The 25,322-nt window shown below is 41.2% G+C and overlaps 1 protein-coding gene across 3 annotated transcripts in view; it reads left to right on the plus strand.

Annotated features, from left to right (window-relative positions):
- Positions 1-25,322, plus strand: part of EFNA5 (ephrin A5) — a 284,206-nt gene that overhangs the window by 240,646 nt on the left and 18,238 nt on the right. The window lies entirely within an intron of this gene.

The following is a 25,322-nucleotide window of genomic DNA, read 5'->3' on the forward strand; positions in this document are numbered from 1 at the left end:
TACAATATCGTTACTGATTATTCTTTAAAATGTATAAGAGTATTCAAGCAAATCCAGAGACTATTAATGTAAAGAAAGTCCTTCGCTTGCCAACTGACTGTGTTCCAAAAGCTTATTTGCAGGTGAGTTGTTTGGAACTTAGAGCGTAGCTTTTCAAAGAAGTGTTTGTGAAATCAGGCCAGCTCTCCATTGCATGGGGAATCTACTTAACCGTAATATTGATGTAAAACTGTATATTTTAAACAAAACAAATAGTAGAAAACAATATGTAGAAGAGTTGTTCAACAAATGTTTGTCAAATGAATAAATGCCATAATAGTAAACCAAATAGAGCAAAAATATTACTTTTTTAAAATTTCTTACATGCTGGTGTTTGAGAAATGCAGGTAAATTAGAAGCCATAGGTTTTACTGCATCCACTACATCAGTTCCCTAGTTTCTTAAAAAAAGTTTTGATCATATGCTGGGAATACATTACATCAGAAGAGGGAATGGACATCATTTTTTTAAGGGCACCAACTCTGGTAAATGCAGCTTTGAGCTCAAACCCTTATATGCTCTTCATAGCTGTACTTAACATCATCAAACCTCTCTTTATCTGCAAAATGGAAGTATAGTAATATTTTATTACAATTTTTCTTATTTCCAAGACTCAATTAAGGAAATATTTTTTCTCTGTGGTCAGCGTTGCTCAGTTGGTTGGGCATCATCCCATGCACCAAAGGGTTGCCGGTTTGATTCTGGTCCAGGCATATGCCCGGGTTGCAGGCTGGATCCCCGGTGGGAGGCATGCAGGAGGCAGCTGATCGATGTTTCTCATTCCCTTCCTCTCTCTTTAAAAATCAATCAAAATTAAAAAAAAATTTTTTTTCAAGGACCAGTTGACTACCAAATAGATAAACTTCAGTTATCCACATACAAAAATGTTTGCATCCTTTGAAAACGTAAGGCAACTGGAACAGTCCCTATTGATAGTTTAGTAAAAATAATTCATAAATGTTGCCCTAGCCGGTTTGGCTCAGTGGATAGAGTGTAGGCCTGTGGACTAAAGGGTCCCGGGTTCGATTCTGGTCAAAGGCACCTGCCTGGGTTGCAGGCTCGATCCCCAGTGTGGGGCGTGCAGGAGTCAGCCAGTCAATGATTCTCTCTCATCATTGATGTTTCTCTCTCTCTCTCCCTTCCCCCTCCTCTCTGAAATCAATAAAAAAATGTTCATAAATGCCTAGTAAAGATTCACAGTTTGGGTCCATGCCTATCTTCTGAAGGAATTACATGCTAGGATTGCATGTGCCCAGGAAGGGAGTCTTCATTGCCTTTGAGATGTCTGGTTTTTCAGCAGCTTACACTAATAATCTACATTAATAATTATTTGGGTCCCGATGGTTCACACCAATCACTTTTTTTTCTGAGTTTTCTTATTGAAATAGAAGAGTGTCAACGCAGCACATTTATCAAAGCAGAAAGTAATCTTTTCCATCTTTCAGAGTCTTTTACTCTTTCAGGGGAGGTGACCTGTAAGCACAAGGTACTTCCTTAAAGTGAACAACTCAATATTTGCTTCAGCATGTTGAAGAAATGTTTTGGGTTACTGGAGACTTAGCATTAAATGCTCTAACATATACTTCTGCTGAGATTCAAGGGGTGTATAACTGAAATTTCTGTAAGGACTGTCTGTCTACTAGTTTGCCCCCTGTGTCTTTCTTGGTCGGTGGACTCAGATCATGGTCTTCAGCAAAGCATATTATTTGTCTTAATACAGAAGGGAGTTGAAGGGCAGTATTAGGAAATTTATAAATTTAATATCTTTATAGTGAAAAAGAATGAATATGGCACAAACATCAAATAGTAATTGCTCAGATATAGATACAGAGTATATCTTAGTCACTAAAAGCTATGAAGATTTTTTTTTTAAGTTTTGGGTTTGTTTTTTTTTGTTTGTTTTTTTCTGTCTCTCTCTTTTTTTTTTTTTTTCTAGACATACAATAGAACATTTTTTTCTCTACTTGGACACTGAAAGTTTGTCTGGGACTATATCAGATTACTTCCTGAAAATAGTCATTCTCTTGCCTTTATATATTTCCCATGGTCTTTAGTGAGCCTGCAAGAATGCGCCTGTTTATTTAAAGAATGAGTTTCAGAGAATTGTGTCTGTTTCAAGTCGTCCCTAGCCATCTTTTAGGAAAGCATGAATGGATTTCAAGGGCTCTTCAATGAAGGTTAAATAAAGAACAAGAAAGAGGATATTTAGAGACTTGAGGATATTTTTCTGTGTTAATTGTAAGTTTCTCTTCTGAAAACAGTTGTTTATAGCTGGGCGCCCTGTTACAAGAATGCTCAGCTCAGCATGGCTGGGGCTCAGCAGACATGTCCCCTGGCACGTTTCAGATAGTCTAGGTAAAATCGAAGGCCAGAGAGGCAGCTGATAGGAGCACGGGATATTTGAAAATACTTTATTATTTTGTAAATTTTGGGCAATATTATTTGGTCATGTAGGGAGAATTCTATTTTATTTATTTTTATTTAAATAATGTATTTTTATTGGTATCAGAGAGGGAGGGAGGGATAGAGAGAGAGAGGGAGAGGGACGGAGTGGTGGAGAGAGAGAGAGAGAGAGAGAGAGAGAGAGAGAGAGAGAGAGAGAGAGAGAAACATCAATGATGAGAGAGAATCATTGATCTGCTGCCCCCTGCATGCCCCCTACTGGGGATTAAGCCTACAATCCGGGCACATGCCCTGACCAGGAATCAAACTGCGACCCCCTGGTTCAGAGGTCAACACTTAACCACTGAGCAACACTGGCCAGGCTTGTAGGGAGAATTTTAAAAGGAAATGCATGCCCTGTTAAATGACTTAAGGATGAGGAACTGTTAAAAAGAATCAGAGAAATGAAGGCCAGATACGTCTGTGAAAAGGAAATTGGAGCAAACATCACCGCTTCATAGATTTTGACTTGGGGGGCGTTCTTAAAGTTTGCAAGGGGAACCTTAAAAGCTATTGAGTAATTGGAACCTGACGGAAATTCATGGTATCAGTCGTAAGAAATTGAAGACTCCTAAGTATTCTTCCCATTATTTGAATTTTTCAAAGGCTGCGGCACTCAGATAAGAAGCTCGAGAACCATAGACTTTTTATTTGTGCTCCTTTTATGAATGTAAAATGCCACTAGAAGACTGGGGAACCATGTAGTGTCTGGCCTCCTGAGGAGGAGGAAGGACTTATGTCACCTTTTGCTTCCTGTCCCCCCACTGAGACTAAGTGCCGAAATGGAAACAAATTAAAGGATTGTTCTTTTTATCCCTAAATGTCAAAAGTGGCCACATCTCCGAGAGAAATAACGCACCTGATTAATTGTGTAATTTCACGGGGAAGCAGTAATTCTCAGCCTTATAAACATGTACTGTACTAATTTGATTTCAGAGTTAACTGAAAACAGTTTAATGAGCTGCTGCATCGTTGTGTGTGTGCAGCGCTGCCCAGAGCAGATGCCAAGAGAAAGGGAAATAACACGCCAGTGACACTTGGAATAACTGTTTATACTTCATTGACTTCGGGTTGTCAGCATGCTATTCTGTGTGTTTCCCTTAGTAACTTATTAAGGCAACCGAGCTCCAGTGTGATGCTGTCTGAGTGTCATTTGTTGTAAATTACACAAGCATGCACACGCCAAATGCATAGTCAATCTTGGAAGAAGAAGAAAAAAAAAAAGACTTCCTCCCTCCCTTAGCCAACCAGAATACCATCCACGTGGCCTGCACACGGGGCGAAAGACTGCTCCCTGTCGGAAGAGTAGCATTGGCCTTTCATCAGAAGAAATACTATTTCTACCGATTCCTCCACTCATCTATTCTTGCTCTATTTTAACAGAATGGTTGCGTAACTCTTGGTTTGAAAGTTGTCATACAGCCTCTCAGCAGGCTTATATTATCTACAGAGTTCTTTATGAGGAAGTATAAATCACCACAAATGAGACTTTTCACAGCCAGAGATATGTAGAAATGTGTGTCAGGGCTTTGCTGGCTTGCTAAAAAATACCTCTAGGCTCCAAAGCTCGCTCACAACTCATCCCCGCTCCCTACCCTTTTGGGAAGCAGTTCTCAAAACTTGAGATTTATGGTCGGGAGAGCTGATAGTGGCTATAAAGTTTTCTATTTTGTCTTTTCTTTAATATTAATGCAGAGAGCAAGGCATTGTCATTCATTATTTTAGTTCATGAGTATCCTGTGGGCTTGAAATCTGATTTCTGGGGACATGGTTACCTCTGTTTAATAGGGGAATAAGTGGAGTTTGGCAACAGGCTTCCTTTCCACTGAATATTTTTGGGCAGATTATAGGAAACCCACATTAGGAACAGAGCTTTAATATATATGCTATGTTCAGGTTTGGTTTTAAAATTTAAACTTTACAAAATATGAATTCATTCTGAGCTCCCAGAGTAAAATATCATGAATTGGAGAATAGCCAGCCAGTCTATTGTTGTTAGAAATTGTAATATCTTTTCATTTTACTATTTTCAGAGATGTACACCATTTCCAACTAGCTCTGTCTACATTGATGTTAGGTGAGATTTCGTTTACAGTTAGCGTTCCCTTATGCTTCCAAGTTTTTTAAAAACATATAATGTCTCTGAATCATTAAAAAAGAACACATGTTGTTAATTTAAACTTGTCCAAATTTTAGTAGCTCCAATATCTGGCTTCTAATGTAAATTTGCTTTTTCTAATTTGTTTAGCAAAATTTCTCCTTTAAGTCCATTGTAGACTGCTTAAAGTTCTTGCTATATACGCCAAAGGCAGTTCAATTAATTTTGAGACTGTGTAATAAATGCTGAAATGATTTAAATGGAGTATAGCTATTATTGTTATAAAGGCTTACTCAGACTTTGACTAATAATTTCTCCCCTAACATTTGTTCTGATAATCATAATTCTAGTGATTTGGCATTTATTGCAAGTTTACTGTGTGCCAGGCACTGTATGAGCATTATACATGTTCTAAATCGTTGAATCCTCATCTATTATTATTCCTCATGTATAGATGAGAAATGGAGGCTGAGAGAGGATAAGTAACTAGCCCCAAATTTTTGTAGTTTACAATGAAGTTAGGATTCGAACCCAAGCTCTTTATTCACTTACTTCATAATACATATTTCAAAAGAAGTTAAAAGGAGACAGATTTCAAGCACTCTTGTAAGTCATTATGTAACTCCTACCTACACCATGGAATTTAAGGCAGACCCTGTTAAAAAAAAACTGACTAACATGACCTAGCTTATGTTTCATGTTAGCGTATTCCTGAGGTTCACACCCTTAGGAGGTGTATGGGTTTTTAAAACAAAGTAGAATGCTATCGAATGGTGTGTGGGGCCAGAACATGATGGCATAATAACATGGGCCCTTCACTCTCCCCGCATCAATTGTGATGAAGACATTTAGTGACTAGCAAGACTACTGGAAGTCCCCTGAGTCATTTTTTTCAGAGGTTTAAATGTGATGAACAGAACCAGTAGCATGGGGAAGGCAGTGGTGGATGGATATACTGCAAAACCTCACCGCCGACTGTCTCAATATCTCAGCTTGTTCATAGGACATGTTGGCGATTGTCTTACCTTGACCTTCAGCTGCACAGTGGCTACAAATGATTGTTTCCATTATTATAGTTGTTGTATTGCTGTTATTACTTAAAATCCACCCGTTTTTCACAGACTCGAGGTTATTACACATCTCCTCACATTCAAGAAAGAGGAGTAGAGATTCTACAAGCGGGAGTGCCAAATTTGAGAACCTGTAACAATTGAAATCTTTAGAATGAAGTTCAGGAATTATGGCAGCCGAGTGCAGGGCCCCACGTTTTACACAGGAGGGGTCATGGGCTGGTTCATGAGGGCACTTGGCAGAGTTGGGGAGACTACCCCGGCAGCCCTCCAGAGAACAAGTTTCACACAGCTCCCTGCATTCTCTCATCTGTCTCCCCTGTGCTGGTAAGGGAATCAGAAGAACTCAGACTCGGGGGTCAATGAAAAGTCGGGTCTGACTGGAATGAAAGGAGAGGACTTGGTAAACAGAACTCTGTAGGTTGTGCCAGATGGTGGAGAGCTGTCAGTTCTGGTCTGAGGAGTCTGGAACTTTTCTAGCAGGTGGTAGGAAGTAGTATATTTTTGAAGGTGATACTGATCTGGGCCTTATCATATAAATACATTTAAGTAAATTGTGTTAGGGCTGGATGCTGACTGGTTATATACTAACTAGAGGCCTGGTGCATGAAGTTCGTGCATGGGGGTATGTGTCCCTCAGCCCAGCCTGAACCCTCTACAATCTGGGATCCCTCTCACAATCCAGGACTGCTGACTCCCAACTGCTCGCCTGCCTGCCTTCCTGATTGCCCCTAACTGCTTCTGCCTGCCAGCCTGATTGATGCCTAACTGCTCCCCTGCCAGCCTAATTGCCCCTAACTGCTCTCCCCTACAGGCCTGATCAATCCTAACTGCCCCCTCCTGAAGGCCTGGTCACCCCTAACTGCCCTCCCCTGCAGGCCTGGTCCCCCCCCCCCCAACTGCTCTTTCCTGCAGGCCTGGGTCTCTCCCAACTGCCCTTCCCTGCAGGCTTGATCGCCCCCAACTGCCCTCCCTTGCAGGCCTGGTCCCTCCCAACTGCCCTCCCCTGCTGGCCATCTTGTGGCGGCCATCTTGTGTCCACATGGGGGCAGCCATCTTGTGTGTTGGAGTGATGGTCAATTTGCATATTACTCTTTTATTAGATAGGATAGCTAGCATGTAGCGAACACTTTTCTGTTACATAAGTTTACCTATACAGTCTCATCCGTGTCTTATTGCAACTATGTGTTAGACACTGTTATTGTCCCCACTTCACAGATGAGGACTCTAAAGCACAATCGGGTCAAAGAACTTGTCTAAAACCTCACTGTTCCTGTGCAGTGGAGTCCTGTTGAGCAAAGGCTTTCTGACTCCAGCGTTCACGCTCTTAGCTCTTTTCCATGTATGGCAAATAATGTTCAGAAACTTATTCCATAAATAGTCCTGGTACTTATGAAGAAATTATTCTAATCACAGGGACAGTAACACCCTTTATCTGAATTTCCATTGTTTCTGTATCGCCTTTAGCTTCTTTGCCTTGGCTGCAGAGTTTTGTTTACTTTTTAATTTTTTTGGCATAGCTTTGATGATGTTTTATTAAGTGAAATTGCCAAATCAATAACATTTGCTGGATTATTAATTCAGTCAAAAAGCAGAATTTCTGACCTTTTGATATGAAGTGTTAGTTTGTTATTAAAGTTCATTGTAGAAGATTTATTGCAGCTATTTCCTGAAATACTTATCTTTAAAATGCTATATAAATCTGTTTATTAAAGTCTGCTTGGGTTGTTGGTACTTGTGCATCATTAGATTTGTAGAAAACCTACAGTGGCTATAGATGGATGTACTTCAGTATTACATAGCATTTTCTCATTAGGCAAACAATTCATCAGGACTCCCTGAGTGGTGTTTACCCGTCAGGCCAGGGCCGCAGACACCATGGAGGGACAGTGGAAAATATTCGATGTAATCGTTGTCCTCCAGTAGCTGATGGTCTAGTAGGAGAAAAATATATCCATGAAAATGATCACTAAAAGAGAAATAGAATAAATTACAAGATTGACACTGTTGATTAACAGAGGGAGAGCAGATGGCTTCCAACAGCATTAAAGATGGGAAGTGCTGACTTGAGGGACATGGTGGCATCCAGGTATCAGGGCTTAAAACAGTGTCCTACCTTTAGTGACTCACCTGCCAAGGGGAGGAAAACAAACCCGCTTCCAGAGAGTCTGACTCATTACCTTTTATGAGGTTTCAGTAGGGACCTTCACTTTTTAACAAGCTCTCCAGCAGTTTCCTCTGTAGGTTGTCTTTGTTCCACACCTTGGGAATATTGGCTTAACGTGGGTATAGATGCATCTTGAAATCAAGACGAGGAAGGAGTGGGTACTGGGAGCTTTGCATGAATGGAGTAGCATCATCAGTGTTGAACAAAGGCCGTCTTTGTTAGGTGAATGTTTGCATAACTGAGGGAACTCTGGTTAGAGAGAGACCAAGACAGTCTAAGATAAAGACTAAGATAGTCTAGGATTCTGGGAGTCAGCTCCTTCAAGATGGTTGTAACAGATCCTTCCTTCTGTCCCATTTCAACAGTCTTGTTTGCTGTGTCCATAAATAAGATACAGTTTCACCAGGCTGATGCAAACAAGAACCAGCTAACCCTTTGGGGGCTTTGTATTTTTTATATAACTTTTAAAATGTTTGTAATAAAATGAATTCCTTTGACAAAGTGGTAAGCTGTGTGAGGATAAGAATCAGAAAGCCACACAAAAATAGAGGACACAGGCAAGATATTTAGTGATAAGAAATATTAACTTTGGACCAATAGTTTAGAAGGAAGATGTGTGCTTGGGGAAAGTGGAGACAGTGAGTAGTTCCTGTAATATTTTATTGCAGTAACACGTCCGTTGGAAGGTCCACTGAGGAAGTGGGTGCCTATTGTCTGTGACCTTTCATGCTTGTCAGTTTATGTCCTCTTGTTCCTGCTGTTTAGTTCGAGTCTGATGAAAAAGGAGTACTATATCTCAGTGGAGCCTTGATGTGGTTATGATTAAAGGTCAACAGAGATGTATGTATATTTAATCACTGTTTACTGCTGATGTATTGGGTTAGACAGCAATCATGTTTTTAACCCATATAATATGTCATGGTTCCTAAAAAATAAGAACATTATTTAATAGGTTTCTTTTACTAAAAATATTATTAAGTTTAGAGGAATAGATAAGAGGAGAAGGAGGGGATCCGGGTCTTGACTCCATCACTTGTTCGGTATGTGAAATGGCAGGAGGCTTCAGCCCATGCCTCAAGTTTTCCATGTATAAATGAGTTAAAGTGGTCATTTAATAAATGGTATTCTTAATATTGATGTTTGAAAGGCAATTAGTTACTTTCCTAGTTTCTGTCAAAATTAATGATAGCTTCCATGACAAATTTTTATGGGTACTTTAAATTATACATTTGCATGTGTCAAAAATAGTTCCTACCATCAACTAGTTTGAAATACATTGGTGGTCAGAAATAGCTTACTGTCATTTACTCACAAGGGCATTTTTCTCACATTCTTTGCCAAATCAAATGTGACCAAAATATATTAAGTCAGTTCGCTGTGGTTCATTTAGAATGTTTTACAGTGGTGAAGATGCAAAAATACCAGCCTGTCACTTAGAGAACCATTTCTTGGGTCAGTTGAACTCATACAAAATATTTTTGAGGGCTAACTCAAAACTGCTTCACCCTTGGCAAGTGTTATGCACCTGTTTTTTCCCTATACAGGCTCATACCTGCAAAACATAGAGAAATGTTCTTTTCTAAATGGAAAAACTCAGCTGTAGTCTGAATGAATGGGATAAATTATCTTTTTCACAATTATCCATTAAAGGGAGAATTAGAATTAATATTAACCACAGATGTTTCATCAAGTTTTATTATCAACCAGATTGACTGCCAAAGTGCTTTCTGGAAGACATTTTCCCTCCCTCCCCCACCTGCTCCTGAGAACAAACTGTTATTATGGGTCCTTAGATAAAGATGAATGGTTTTGGCAATTCATTTGAGAAAATCTGTACTTTACTGTACATTCTACTTCAGTTCAGGGCATATCTGAAAGCATGGCTTGTCAACTCCCCTATAAAATAAAGACACAATTCTTTCCACCATCAGAAATAGATTAGCTAATGAGCAGCCCAAGGTGCATATCACCTGACTCATAATTTTTAGAATTTTGACAAGCCTTGTTTATAGATAAAATAACCAAAATGCCTATGGAATCCTGATATTTTAGCAGCTGTATTTTTATCCATCACAGTTAGATTATTTTAATACTAGAGGCCTGGTGCATGAAATTCATGCATGGGAGGTGTGTGTCCCTCAGCCCAGCCTGCACCCTCTACAATCTGGGACCCCTCGAGGGATGTCCGACTGCCCGTTTAGGCCCGATCCCACCTAAACGGGCAGTCGGACATCCCTCTCACAATCCAGGACTGCTGGCTCCCAACCGCTCGCCTGCTTGTCTGCCTGATTGCCCCTAACCGCTTCTGCCTGCCAGCCTGATCACCCCCTAACCACTCCTCTGCCAGCCTGATCGATGCCTAATTGCTCCCCTGATGGCCTGGTCCCTCCCAACTGCCATCCCCGGCTGGCCTGATTGCCCACAACTGCCCTCCCCTGCCAGCCATCTTGTGGAGGCCATCTTGTGTCCACATGGGGACAGCCATCTTTGACCACATAGGGGTGGCCATCTTGTGTGTTGGAGTGATGGTCAATTTGCATATTACTCTTTTATTAGATAGGATGTTTTAATATTACTTTTCATTTTTATTGCCAATTATTTTTGGAATAATTCTTTACCAGCTGTGTGACCCTTGTAATAATTGTGAATATTTGATAATGCCCCATTCATTTGCCAAGTACACCATAGATGAGTATTATATTCACTTGTAAACAATAGTTATCAGTTCTTGCTAACTGAAACAAACGAAAAGTAAGAACTTTTTTCTTTGAAAGACATTGATTTTTTTTTAACTGAAGAACTCAGGATGGACAGGAGCCCAGGCAATGATGGGGATCTAGAACATAGAAACAAGTAAATGATTAGAACTATCTCATCAAGACCCAGCCATTGGATTTTCTCAGCTCTATAATTTCTTCATTCCTGTGTCCATCGACTCAGGATTCAAGTTCTTGGGAGAAGGAGTTTGATTGGCATATATTGCCTATCCTTTGGAAAGAATAAAGAGCACCTTGATTGACAACCCCATCAAGACTGGGAATAAGGAAAGAGGAGTTCTTAAAATATTTTGTAGTTTTTGTTTGGTTTTTAGCCTAAGGAAGATAGGCAGTAATGCTGAATAGGCAAAAATAATCACTGGCCAAAACAAGGGTATGTGCCAATGAATAGTAGTGTAGAATATGTGGAATTGTTCAAAGCAAGGGGGGAAAAGTCTATGTAATAAATCCTTTAACTGCAACAGGGCCAAAGCATCAATTTAACATGAATATTTCTAGTTTGTTGTATAGTAATGTTTTATCTTTGTCTAGTACTTTTGCTGGCTTTGCTGTGTTTCAACAGATTAAAGAGTGTGACTCATTTTTCAGTTAAGATTTCTCTCGCATTTAATTGATTTCCTTTATTTTAATGGAGATAATAAGAAAAAGCAAAGACTCCAGACAAATAATAGAAAATAACCTATTTATTTATTTCCAGCTTTATTTCATTGACATCAACAGAATACAGGAAAAGCAGTGGAATGGTTTAGCTCCTATTTCTGCCACTGCCCAGCTCTAGTCAGATCTGGGATCAGTCATAAAACTGAATCTGTTCCTTCGAAGTTAAAATGCGGGTTTGGGGCTAGATTGGGGGTTCCAAGGACTAAGAAAATGATTAAGACCATTACAGTTTCTGATGTTAAGTACAAGTTAAGTTTGGGAAATTCTGAGTTAAAGTTAGCTAATTTTCCCCCCTGCAAGACTTCCTGGGGCTTAAATATGATAACATGCATTGTAACATACTAGTAACCCTCCAAAGAGAGTGATATAATATATATATTGTTCACCAAACTTAGTAGATTTTAAAACCCTTTTTTTCCATTGCAGCATCTTGAGGGACCTTGCTTCCATGGGATGACGTTGTATTATTTATAAAATCCCATTTGGCTTTAAAATATACTTCTCTGAGTAATGAAAAAAGTGAAATATATTTTAACGTCATTCATCATCTAGCCCTTACCATCTAGTCCAGCGGTCGCCAACCGGTGGTTCGCGGACCATCATCTGCGAGGTCCAAAAGGTCGGCGACCGCTGGTCAGCATAACCAGACTTTGTGTATAGTTGAACCCACATCCTTGCACCTAATCTTCATTTGAGATGAGCAACAAATATAGGCTACTTGTCGCTTCTGTCAAAGATTGGTGTGTTTGTAGTGAGGTATGACACTTAACGTTCCTTGGACTGTTCCTGGGAGAGCTGTTTTAAAGTTCTTAAAATAACTTTTGTCACTTTTCTGAATCCAAAACATGAACACAACACTTTGATTAGATCTGACAAATAAGTAGACCATTATGATGCACGTTCAATGTACAGTCTGCTGGGCTTTGTTTTCCCTAAGATAAACCTGTGCTGCCTCTGCCATTCTTCTGCTCCTGATTGAACTTCATCACACTTTTACAGACCGTTTCTCTAGTTGTCTTCCAGGACGCGTGATCCCACCCAAATACCACCACTTACAAACCTATTCTCAAGTCCATCTCACATCCTTGGATGAAAATGTTAAGTAATACCTTAAGGACGCCTAAGCTGGGCGCCAGAGGAAGGGAGGCACTCACTAAAATGCCTTCGAACGTGGGTCCTCGACATTGATGACCCTATTTTTGCAACGAGTAGCTAGCCAATTGCACAGTCAGTCCCCAGCTATGTGATAGTCTTCTCATCTGGCCTCGCATTGTTCTACAAAAGGCGTCATGCTGCCCACACAGTTGCGCCTGGACGTTGTCCCTACTGCACCCTCCTGGCTGCTTCTGCTCCCCTGGCCTGTGTGAAGTGCCCCCGCACTTTAGAGTATCCAGTTGTGCCTGCTGGGCCCACAGGCTCCCCAAAGCCTGGATATTGTTGGAAGTGACTCCAGCATGTAGCTATGTAGGGGCTTCCTGCACTGGTAATCCAAAGCGAAAGGTGAGGCATGGTCCCTACCCCCATGAGTTCAGCTCCTAGGGTGAACATGGCTCAGTTTTCAGTAAATGCTTTTTAACTGCCTTGTGTCTGGCACTCTCTTCTAATTACCAAGTGTATCCAGATTGCCAAATGGCCCTAATTGAACCTGCCCCCTTAGAGGCTTTCAATGTCTTTGTGCCAAATTTGATAGAGTTTGGCATCTTGGACTAGGCCCTTTGGTTCAGTGTTGATGGAAAACCCCCCTTACGCCCCTACCCTCCACCCCACCCCCACCCCCGCCAAAGCCTCCAACCTCTATCTGCCTATCAAGCTCCTTCTCCACATTTTGTATCTTACTCTCTAAAATGAAGGGTCCTGAGGGCAGTGACTGCATCTTCTTCCTGATTTTGAACGTAGGGGCTCAGGAAGGGAAGCAGGGATGGATACAGGATTCCAGCACAGCCCACCGAGGCTTTGACAGTGAGGATTCAGCTTTCTGGAATTTTTTGATCTGTGCAGACGTAAAGATGATGACAAGGCAGATACTGCTAAGTATTTTTTTTTTTAAATTATGCTTTCTACTCTAGAGGAACTTTTCAACTGAAACGGGGTAGAAGGAAATAATTAATGTTGAGTTTTTCCCCTTGAGGAACTATGAACAGGTCTATATCATTTTAAACAAGCATGGCATATGAAAATTCAGATTTTAAGAAACACAAGTTGCAATGATCATTCCGTTTATAGAAGTGGAATTTTTTTTCTCAATAGCCCTGGAGCATTTTAAAAATGATTTGATTTCTAAAAATCCAGTTTTCATATACTATTCAGGATCAAATTGGTTGCAAGAAACAAAAGTAGTTGAAATTTTTGAAAAGATAGCTGTAGGTGAGGGGGAAGAACATTTCTTTGAGAGTTCAATGAAATTCTTGATGCCTGAAAATTGAGATAAAATGTTACAAGCCTCTTTCTTAGTGTGATGATAGCGATGGTGGCGATGGGGTGGGGGCAGGGATGTGTGTGTGGCGTTGCCGAGACCAGTGGTGACAGCTGCCCTGCCCTTGGCAGAGTTGACATGTAGAATGTAGTCCTGTACTGTGTAGAGAATAGATTAGGGGCTGGTAGCTACTTATGAGAAATAACCATTATATGATTTCATTAGTTCTTCAAATTAGCATCACAGACAGCTCCCACTTGTCACTACTGTGCTTTCTGGAAATAGAATCATAAAGCAGAGAGTTGTAAAGTGCCTCCCATTTTCCTCCAGGAGTAATACCTTAATTGAGACTGTGTCTCTGACCATATATTTGAGAAAAAAAATAAATCATAACTATGACTGACCTTATGAAGATGCACTAGCCATAACCTTCCAGCTATTTAAAATAGTAAAATTCTACTCTTTTCTATAAAAGGGACATAAATGTATTATACACATTGATTTTACATGCACTCTAAAGAATGTGTTCATCAAATAAAAAGTTCAGCTAAACTGTTTCATAAATTTTAGCAGAACTAGCTATCCTCTAAATCCATTAGGTATTTAATTTGTAATAATTTGGTTCTTCGTATTTAAGAGGAGCTTTGGGGATGACGTCTTGGCTCTAATTCTGTCCTCAGTGTTTCGGGTGAACTGTTGTTTTTGGCTAACTGTGCCTGGGCCAGATCAGCTTGTTCAATATCCTTCTCTCAATTCAGCTGAACTTTGAGGGGTTACTTGTCCTCTCTGAAATGCTGAAGTTCAGTTTCTACAACTTGTAAAAGGAGGGGAGTGAACTAGCTGGGGTCCCTAAGGTTCACAGCGCTGAGTTCTGTGATTCAGTGATGAAGCTCACAGGTTGGTATAAGGATGCCCAGTGTTCGGTTCTCAGTGATGATGGTGATGAGAATCACCTCCAGGTCTGCGTCACCCCCTTATTCATTCTTAGGCTACGCAGGGCTGCTGCTGCTCAGCCAAATAAAGGCCACCAACAACCTGACCTCCCCCTCTTGGACTTAATACTTGGCTGACATTTTACCGTCACCTGCCTTCACCCTTCACCCTTTACCCTTCAAGGGGTGCCTTGAAGACAACCACCAGGTTATTAGGAGACGCTTTTCCAAAGGTACTTTAAAATCATTTTCCTTTATGCAAATATGTCTTAGTGCATCTTAATTGTATTTGGGGAAAAAATAGCCTCACTCTCTCTAGAAAAATAAGCCACTTACTCACATTTATAGCAAGCTAAGGACCTACTTACAGTGCAGGAAACTCACATGCCTACTCAGTTATTGGCTGATTTATGTTCCTTTTTCTACTCCAAACTTGATTTTGTGGGCATTTATCAGTGAGAAAACACATTTTCTTGGGGTGACCTTGTCTTTCATTCATTTATCCTTCTTGCCTTCCTTCATTCAACAGATGTTTACTGAGTACATACTGCTGGCCAGATAGTATTTTAGACTCTTTGAATATAGTAGAGAAAAAAGTAGGCAAAAGTCGGGCTTTAATAGAACCTACACTCTTCCAGGATAGCAGGGCTGGGGAGGGGGATAAACAAGCAAATAAATAAATATGAAATATTGTCAGGTAGTTGGTAAATGCTATGATAAAAAAATGAAACAGTAGGGAGACTAGAGAATATAACGGTAGAGAAATTGCTGTTTTACACATATATATATATATTTGATATATAACATATAAATATACTTAAATGTATACATATAGGGTACTCTATATAATTATATATAACATAGGGTGATCAATTAACATATATATATATATCTATATATATATCTATATCTATATCTATATCTATATCTATATCTATATATATATATATATATATATATATATATATATACTAGAGGCCCAGTGCACGAAATTCGTGCACGGAGTGGGGTGGTCCCTCAGCCCAGCCTGTACCCTCTCCAATCTGGGACCCCTCAAGGGATGTCCCACTGCCCCTAAACGGGCAGTCGGACATCCCTCTCACAATCCAGGACTGCTGGCTCCCAACTGCTCACCTGCCTGCCTTCCTGATTGCCCCTAACCGCTTCTGCCTGCCAGCCTGATCACTCCCTAACCACTCTGCTGCCAGCCTGTTTGCCCCCAACTTCCCTCCTCTGATGGCCTGGTCACCCCTAACTGCCCTCCCCTGCAGGGTTGATCACCTCCAACTGCCCTCCCTTGCAGGCCTGGTCCTTCTCAACTGCCCTCCCTTGCAGGCCGGGTGCCTCCCAACTGCCCTCTCCTGCTGGCCATCTTGTGTCCACATGGGGGCAGGATCTTTGACCACATGGGGGCAGCTATATTGTGTGTTGCAGTGATGATCAATCTGCATAGTACTCTTTTATTAGATAGGATAGAGGCCTGGTACAGGGGTGGGGGCCAGCTGGTTTGCCCTGAAGGGTGTCCCGGATCAGGGTGGGGTTCCCTTGGGGCGTGGGGCGGCCTGAGCGAGGGGCCTGTGGTGGTTTGCAGGTGGGCCACGCCCCCTGGCAATGCAAGCGGAGGCCCTGGTATCTGGAATTTATTTTCCTTCTACAATTGAAACTTTGTAGCTTGGAGCAGAGCCAAGCCTGGGGCTCCCTCCGAGGCCCACAGCCATTTGTGTTGGGGTTATAATGGAAACTTTGTTTCCTTAAGCGGGTGGGCCCGGCCAGGGTGTGTGGAAAGCTTTGCTTCCCCTGTTGCCGGCAGCAACCCTGGCCTGTTCTCTCAAGCTCCATTCTGCCGCCATTTGTTTGAATTTGTTTACCTTCTATAATTGAAACTTTGTAGCTTGAGTGGAGGCTTAGGCCTGCAACGGCTGGCAGAAAGCTTGGCTTCCTCTGTTACCTAGGAAACCTTGCTCTCTGTGGCTGTAGCCATCTTGGTTTGGGTTAATTTGCATACTCGCTCTGATTGGATGGTAGGCGTGGCTTGTGGGTGTGTCGGAGGTATGGTCAATTTGCATATTTGTCTATTAGATTAGATATATATATATATATATATATATATAGAGAGAGAGAGAGAGAGAGAGAGAGAGAGCAGAGAGCAAGCACAGGAAAGGCCTTTCTCACCTGCTGACACATGAGGAGGGAATTAAACGGAATGAGGAAGGGCCTCATGTGTCCATCTGGCAGAAGGGCATTCCAGGCAGAGGAAACAGAACAGCAAGGGCATGAGGAGAGGTGCGTGCCCCCATGGTCGGAGCAGGATGAACATGGGATCTTTGTAATTGTGTGTAAGGTGTGTGATGGGTGGGGGTGGAGTCACCGTAAAGGTCTGGATTTCACTCTGAGGGAGATGGGAGCTGGGAACCCTGGAGGGTACTGAACAGAGGAGTAACATGATCGGCCTCAGACTCCGTCAGGACCACGCTGGACTCTTGTCCATCTGAACAGAGTGGAGCAGAATCCTTTGTTTCTCTGGATGGAATCCTATGGATTCTGTTCTTTAAGGGGAAGAATTTTAGGAAACTAGATGGCGTAGGGAAATGTTCTATGTGCTGGTGAATAGGACATTTATAGATCAAATACCTACATTACAAGAGAGAAAAGAAAAAACAGAAACATGCAAAGTTGTCTGTGGTGTACTTTATCAATAAGCTCATGTAATTGTTGAATTTTAAGGTATAAACTAGTGAATCTGCTGCATCTTTCATTTTTCTAAGACACCAGGAAAGCCATTGGCTCTTTCTATGTGTAAAGAGGCAGGTGGCTCTGGGCTCCCCCAACGGAACCCTCTCAGTTGGACTTTGGACAAGAGGAATTTATGCTTTACGTGTTCATTTTGGTGGTTGTGCCACAAAGTTGTCAGCTGATTTATTTCTTCTCCAGGCCAAGGCCAAGGCACCACAGAGGTAGGAGCAGGAGCAGACAAGAGCTGCCCAGATCCCAAGGGATGCCAGGAGGCCGGGCACAGCACTGCCAAGCTGAGAAATCTCTCCTTTCACAGGGGAGTGTGTACTAAGGACACTGCCAATTTTCCCAGTCTTCTCTTTGGAACATCAGGAACAAAACAGTATCCTACAGCGATGCATATTGGTCCTTAGGAGTACGGCAGTTCCTATACTACAGTATGAAAATACTTTCTCTTGACATGCACCTGATGAGGAAGGCTGTAGAGGGCATATCCCTGCAGGCAAAACCCCCACTCAGTTTTCTTGCTGAAACCTACTGGGAATACTTAAGATACACAGTCAAGTTCTACCAAGTTTTAACATATCCCCAGATTTTTTTTTGGAAAGATTTTTAAGAGCTTCTGGGAAATTATGAAACCAATTTTTGAAGTAGGGCAGTCATGAAGAAAAGCATGATTTATACCGTAAACTGAGGTTGTAGAGTCTTGGCATCAGAAAGACTTGGACTTGAATATCCGTTCTGCCATATGCTAGCGGTATATGTCATCAGTAACTACTTATCCCTCTAAGCCTCAGTTTCCTCGTCTCTGAAATGAGGATAATAATACCTGCCTGGCAGTACTGTTCTGAGGATTAAACTTAATAAACCTGGCTCAGTGCCTGGTACATAGAAATATTAGATAAATGGAAGCTATTATAAGATATTATTATGCATCCTGAAATGAAGTTCCCTCCCACCAAGCTCCACATCAATTAAGAAATAACTTCATGTTTCAAATTTGTATTTGGTCAGGTTAAATAGAGAAAAAGAAACATTGCAGTGAAATAATATTCTAGAGTAATGGGTGCCAAAAGAATCCTAAAACATAAAAATATAGGTCTTGTTATTAATCCCTTAAAACAGTCATGTGCAACCATTCTGCGAGAGATTTATTGACTACAGCATTCATTTGGAAATGCTAAACTAATGAGAACTTGGCCGTTAGTTGTGATAATGGTCTACCATTTGGAGCGTGTACCATGTGCACTTATTTGGCCTCATTTCAAAATAATGAATTATTTCAGACTCGTTTCATTTCTTGAACATGTTCTCATGATTTAGGTCATGCTTTGGATTATCTAAGTAGTATTCCTATCATCCATTGTCTAAAATAAACTAGATGATTCTGGGCTATTTTAAGATTGAGAAACTTCAAACATCTTTTTTTTTTCCAGAAATTGCATAAAGGGGTCACTGAGGCTTCTCAAGCCTCTAATTTATCTTTTGATGTCTATGCTTGATTGTTATCCCATATTAAGATTTATTCTCCCTTTTAAAATAGCTCTACACAGAGTGAATATATTGCTAAATACTACTGCAAGGGAATGTTTACAGATGCTAATGACTTCTACTTAAGGAGCTCATGATTAAAACGTGATGAAAGAATGTGGCACTAGAAAGCATGTGACTAACCTTTGAAAAATCTCACAATAGGACTGAATATGGGATGTTTTAAATCTAGGATTATAGATATAAAGGTATGTGTGAATAGGTGTGTTCAATGAGCTGCAAAGACCTCAAATTGAAACTTGTTAGTCTAATTTTACTTGCCTTTAATGTAGATAAAGTAACTGTTTTATTATTGGAAAACTGTAATGTGGGATGAACTAAAAACCGGTGCACTAGAAGGAGCTAGTGTTACGTTTGCCTGCCACAGGTGAGCCAGACAGTTTCCACAATTGCATCTTTCTGATAAAGACAAGATAGCTTTCCCATGAGTTCATCACCAGTCCATCTCAATCTCCCGTGGATGCTTTGAGGCTCAAAGTATATTTCATTTTCTTCTTTTTTATTTAAATCTTCACCCAAGGATATATTTTTATTGATTTGATAAAGGAAAGGAGAGAGAGAAAAAAACATTGATGTGAGAGAGGAACATTGCTTAGTTGGCTCCCATAGGCACCCTGACTGGGGATCAAACCTACAACTTGGGTATGTGCCCTGACCAGGAATTGAACCCTTTACCAACTGAGCCACAATGGCTGGGGCTCATACTTTCATTTTCTTACTGCTCATAAAGTCAGGAAAAAGCTCTGATCTTTGGCAAACATTTTTTCATTTTCTTTGTAATTTTTATTTATTAATGAGAGAGAGAGAGAGAGATGGATTTTTTTGTTCCACGTATTTATGCATTCATTGGTTGATTCTTGTATGTGCCCTGACAGGGGATCAACCTGCATCCTTAGCCTATCAGAACGACTCTCTAACCCAGTGAGCACCCGGCCTGGGTGGTGGGCATGTTTTTTCAATCTATTTATATCCAGAAAAGATCTGCTCTTTGGTTCTTGTGTTAAAGACTAACCTTCTGGGGTCATCCAAGACAGGAGTACAAGTTGTGTGTCTCACGTGGGTGGAAATTGTGCCGTTCTCCCCTGGTGTAGGCAGCAGTCCCCGCTCCCGCCCTGCGTACGGGTTCTGGAGCATGACCTGGTTCAGGGCCTGGATGTACAGGAGAACTAATGAACATGTCATGCGCGTCTCGAGTTTTCCGGTCTCTGGCACAGCTGTGGCACTTTACCCCTCCTGCTGGGAGGCACAGCATGCTGGCCATTTGTTGGCAAGTTCATATTTCACACTGCAGGGAATTGAAATGATTGAACAGACAGAAGAAGAGTCTTATTTGCAGTAGCCTACGTATCCCCAGACTCTGATTTGGCATAAAACATCTGCTTCATGATCTGCTTCAAGGCCAGTTCCTTTCCTCCCACAAAGGTTACGACTTCAGGCAAGCTGTGCTTCCACTGGCAGGAGGAAATCTGCCCGAAGACTTGATTTAGTCTGAATCAAAGCGTCCCGCCACAGAATTTCTTTTTTCAATTATCTCCGAAGAGGCAACCAGACTTTAAATGTACCAGTATCATAAAGGCAAGGGAATAAGGCAGACACTCCTTTCCCCTGCTGGTAATAACAAGGCAAGGTGCATAGACAGTTGTGCATCTGCACCCAGAAGCCTGTGAGACTCACCTGGCTACCTGCCAACACACCTGTCTTGGCAACAGCATGCTGTCGGTGTGGCCTTTTGGTTGTGTTTAGGCCCATCAGCCTGGTCAGCAAGCACCACGTTGGTTTTAACTGCAGTTTTTACATCTTTCAGATTATAACAGCCAATCGGCATGATGCGGAATGTGATTATTACTGTTTTTCACAGTGAGGAAGCATCATATAGCCTTTGTTTTGTAGTATCCTAATTACTAATTATATTTACCCACGTGATTTTGTTGTGCATCATCATAAATTTTGTCCCAGACAGCCCTCCCTAGCCTTACAGACATATACAAAATTAAATCCTGGCATTTTATTATGCCAGAGCAATTAGATGCCATCCTCATAATGAGAAATATGACATCTTCATCTCTCTCCTCTATATTTTCCCGTTGTTTTAATGCGCACATTTACCAGACTTTAATACAATCTTCCTCCTATACATGCAAGGGTACACACACACACACACACACACACACACCCCTAATTGAATATCTGCATATCTCCGAGGAGTCCTGTGGGTGAAACTGTGTATTCATCTTCTTTAGTTCTTAGGCCACTTTGGTTTAAGAGTAAGAACTGTTGCTTTTATGAAGTGCCTTTTTCTATAAAGTCAAAACCTCACAGCAGTGCACAGAAAGCCGATGGTATAAAGGAGCTAAGTAGAGTCTTTAATAGAGAGAGCTGGGTTGTAAGTGTTTTTGTTCCTATGGAGCAGATAGATTTGGCTCCATCTGTTCCATATTCATAACAAAGGAGCGCACTTACAGGAGGGCTGACTTCCCAGCGCTGCCTGGTAATGATCTTTTCACCGGAATGAAAGCATCTGAACCCAGTGGCATGGCCCTGCAAGAAGCAGCTGGCAGGATTGCCCTTCAGAACCCCGATTTCCTTATAACTCAGGCTGACATAAAATTTCCCCGTCTATAGAATGAAAAAAAAAAAAAAAAGACCAATTTCTCATCTCCCCGAAGCACTGTGTCCTTGGGAAGTTCAGAGTGTGTTTCTACCACCCCCTCTGGCAACCAGGAAAGATTGGTAATTAGATAGTAGGGAGGGTGGGGGACGTTTGCACTTTGAAGTATCTAAAGGTATCACAGGGGAAACAATATTCTTTAAACTGTTAAGTTGATTCTTTTCAGACTTTTTTAATCCTTTTAAAACTGGGGTTAATGAATAGAAATATGAGTTACACCAAATAAGGAAAAACCCCTGTTGAGTCTCGTAATTAGCAAACTCAAAGCCAATTTCAACTGAGACCTCTTTGATTAAAAAGATAAGTTGACCCAAGAGTCCATACTTTTTCTTCCACTAAAGCAGAAGAGTGAGCTTTTTTTGCCCAAAGTGCAGTTATGAAGAAGAAAAAAACACCTTTCTATTTGTATGACATGTAGAGTCAGCACTGAAATGTAAATAATTTCTTAAAACTTAAATAGGACGTCAGTATTAATGTATGGCTAGTGGGATACCTGTATTTATATGCTAGCTTCACAAAATTTCTTAAGAAATAGGAACATATTTTGAAGGATGGTTATCCTTTTCTCCATTCTGTGGACTTTTACTAGAAGCTCCTAAAAATACATCGATTTATTTAGTATATTTCATGTTAAAGTTATCATTGTAATTCATCAATATTTGATTATCCATTTTGGTACCATCTGTGCATTATCTGCTTGCTAAACTAGGGTTTTTGACAAATCAAAAAGTAAACAAATCTCTTAAAATGTTTGCCGCAGCAATAAAGTGGGCAAAACGTTCATCTATCTGTGAGATGGAAACTCCTGTAGCAAGAGGAAACAAGAAAGTAAAATTCGCAGAATGGAAAAAGCCCCGCCTAGCAATCTGTGAAGATCTCAGGTTTCTAGAACACCTGGGTCTCTGGTTATTTTTTTGTAATATACAGACCTGAGTATTTCTGGCTTATTCAGTTTTTACTTTGTTTATTTATTCATTTCTTCAAAAACATTTTTTTTGTGTGCCTGCTTTGCACCCAGCCCTGTGTTAGGTTTAGAGACATGACGGTGTATTTAAAAAGTGATCTCTGCTTCTGGAGCTTACAGTTTAATTGGGAAATAGACAATCAACCAGGAAACAAGCCTCTACCCGCCAGTCATGCGAGGACCTAGAAAGGCAGTCAGATGGGGTGCTAGGAATATGGAGGGGGGAGGGTAGACAGCTTTTGGTGGGTGACCCTGGGGGCCTCTCTGGGAGGCAGCATGAGCCATGACATGAAAGGAAGTGTCAGTATGAATTTCTGGTGCACAGAGAATGCTTTTTGTCCATAGGAAAGGATATTGAAAAGGTTAGTTTGGATTTGATATTTGACTTATTAAATTTTGCCTTATTAAAATTAGAAATTAAAAAATAGGATTCTTCCTTAAAATGTCAAATGCAGTCTATTCAAATGAGTTTATACATCTTATGATTCTATATTATAAGATATATCGGCTCCATTTACAAACTTGGTTCATTAAACTCCTTTAACCATTAAAGATTTAATATATTCTTTCCTTTTTAAGTCCTTAAATTGTTCGACTGTAAAACCTTCCAAGTACTTAAGTAATTCTTAGTTTCATAAGAATTTAAACTGAAAAATATGAAGTTTTTATTTCTGTTCTCTTAAATGTTTTAAAACTAAGTGTAAATCAGCTGTTCCATTATATATTTTAAGTAGGAATTACATGTCTGACCTGTTACTCTGAATGGCCGAAGTTTGCCCACATTTTGAAAGTATTAGTTTCACATTCTCAGATACTTGTTTAGCACAAAAAAAACCAAAACAAAACACTAGCTCTGTGGTTTTGATTCGTATGAAAATGCCTGTAGTTAAATTTTGAACTCAGCTGTGGCTAAAATAGAGGCTATGATCCCAGGTCGTGAGTAAGGTTCTGACTGACTAGAGACTCGGCCAGGATGGCGGCACCTGCAGCTGTGCTCACACCACCCCAGCCTCACTCCTCTGTACTTAGAGAAGTCCATGGTCACGGGATTCTAGCATCCTCTTGCCTTTGTTTTCCTGTTTACTCAAGGGGCTTGCAGCCCCTCCACAGGCTGATCACTTGATGGATTCTGCATATTTTGGGCTCTAAAGATACCCACATTTCTTTCATTTACTTCTTATCTCTCGGGACCACACACTCACAGATATGAAAATGATACGCATTTGAATGTGTTTGAATTTTGTATGTTGCTCTGAGCTTTGGCGAACTAGTAGGTCACAGTTTCCAAGCTCCTTCCCGAAGAAGGAGGCAGCAGAGAGGGGAGAGGAACATGCCAGGAAAGGGGGATTTTAAAAAAAAAAAAGTCTTTGACATTCACCACTATCCCTCTCTATGTTTTTCTTTCTCATTCTAAAGCTGAGTTTGGGTTCACGTTTGTCAACAAATCATGTTACAGCCACACTAATGTTGTTAATCTCTAGACTCATTCTTCAAATCTTTACTGAATATGAACAAAGCAGTGGACTCCTCAGAACTGAGAATCCTGCAGGGCTCCTGACCACAGGGAACTCGAAACTCTAGTAGCAGAGATGTTACCTAACAGCCAAACGGGATGGTTACATGATTGGTGCAGGTGTTGGAGAAATGAGAGATAGCGCAAGTGGCCAGAGGGAGCTGGGGTCTTGAGAGGCAAAGGAAAAGGTCACATAAGAAAAGGGAGATGGAGGAGGTTCTGGGAGGAATATTGCTGCGACTGGTTATTAATGTGGATTGAAGGAGGGGAAAGGGTGGGGGAGACGATGGGAGACCCGGACTGCTGTTCTGCGGGGATGATGCCTGCACTGCACAGCCACTGACTTTAGTGGAAATGGTCCTACTCCAAGAGCAAACTGGAATGTAGCCCCCAACATTGGCGGTATGCACTTTGTAAATAATCGTCATCAAGGAAAGCATTTTTGGTGTGAAACATGTTGTATAATCCTGGTACCTCAATGACTCCTTCCTTGGTAGTACTTAGTAGTCTTCTAAAGAAAGAAAGTAATTTGTTCAGGCCTCTAGGGTTCCATTAAGGACCTGGTGTACACAGGAGTGGCCACTCCTGCCTGGATACTTGCCTTACCACCAGAAATGGCAGATGGGGAGAACGTAGGCTACTGGCCAAGAAAAACAACCACAGAAATAATTGGTTTGTATAAATAGTTGCAAATATGATGCAAAAGTATATTGAAGACAGGAATGGGAACCATACCCACGGGCAGGAATGGGCACGGTGCAGGGTTGGCGTCACCTCTGGGCTGGTTTTACTGAGTGCCAGCGCTGGGGCAAGTCTGTGCAGCTGCAAAGGCAGTCTCAACTCTCAGCTCCCAGCCGTGTTGCTTGTCTGCAGCATCTACGTCCTCATCCTTGGTCAGCATCCCTCTAGTGTAATAGCAAGATCACATTCTTCAAATGAATGCAAAAAAGAACTCTCAGAACCTTGGCATGATTTTCAAAAGGACGGGGTCTTTCACTGCCCTTTCTAATTCTCTGAATTCTCTCAGCCCTGCTTCAGTTCACATCCTCACATACTAAACCCCTTCACCCCTTCACCATTCACCACCACCTCACGCTCCCCTCCCCGGGCCCCCCCCCCCCCCCCCCCACCGCAAATAAAAACTAGGGTAGAATCTAGTTTTTCTCATTTAGGCTAGAAATGAAGGGACACATTTGTCCCCCTTGTCCCATTGATTTTCCTGATGACTCATCCATACCTTTTTATCCAAATTATCCATGACCGAATCCCCTCTCCCTCCTACAGATCCGCAGTCA

The sequence above is a fragment of the Eptesicus fuscus genome, chromosome 4 (assembly GCF_027574615.1).
Source record: "Eptesicus fuscus isolate TK198812 chromosome 4, DD_ASM_mEF_20220401, whole genome shotgun sequence".
NCBI lineage: Eukaryota > Metazoa > Chordata > Mammalia > Chiroptera > Vespertilionidae > Eptesicus > Eptesicus fuscus.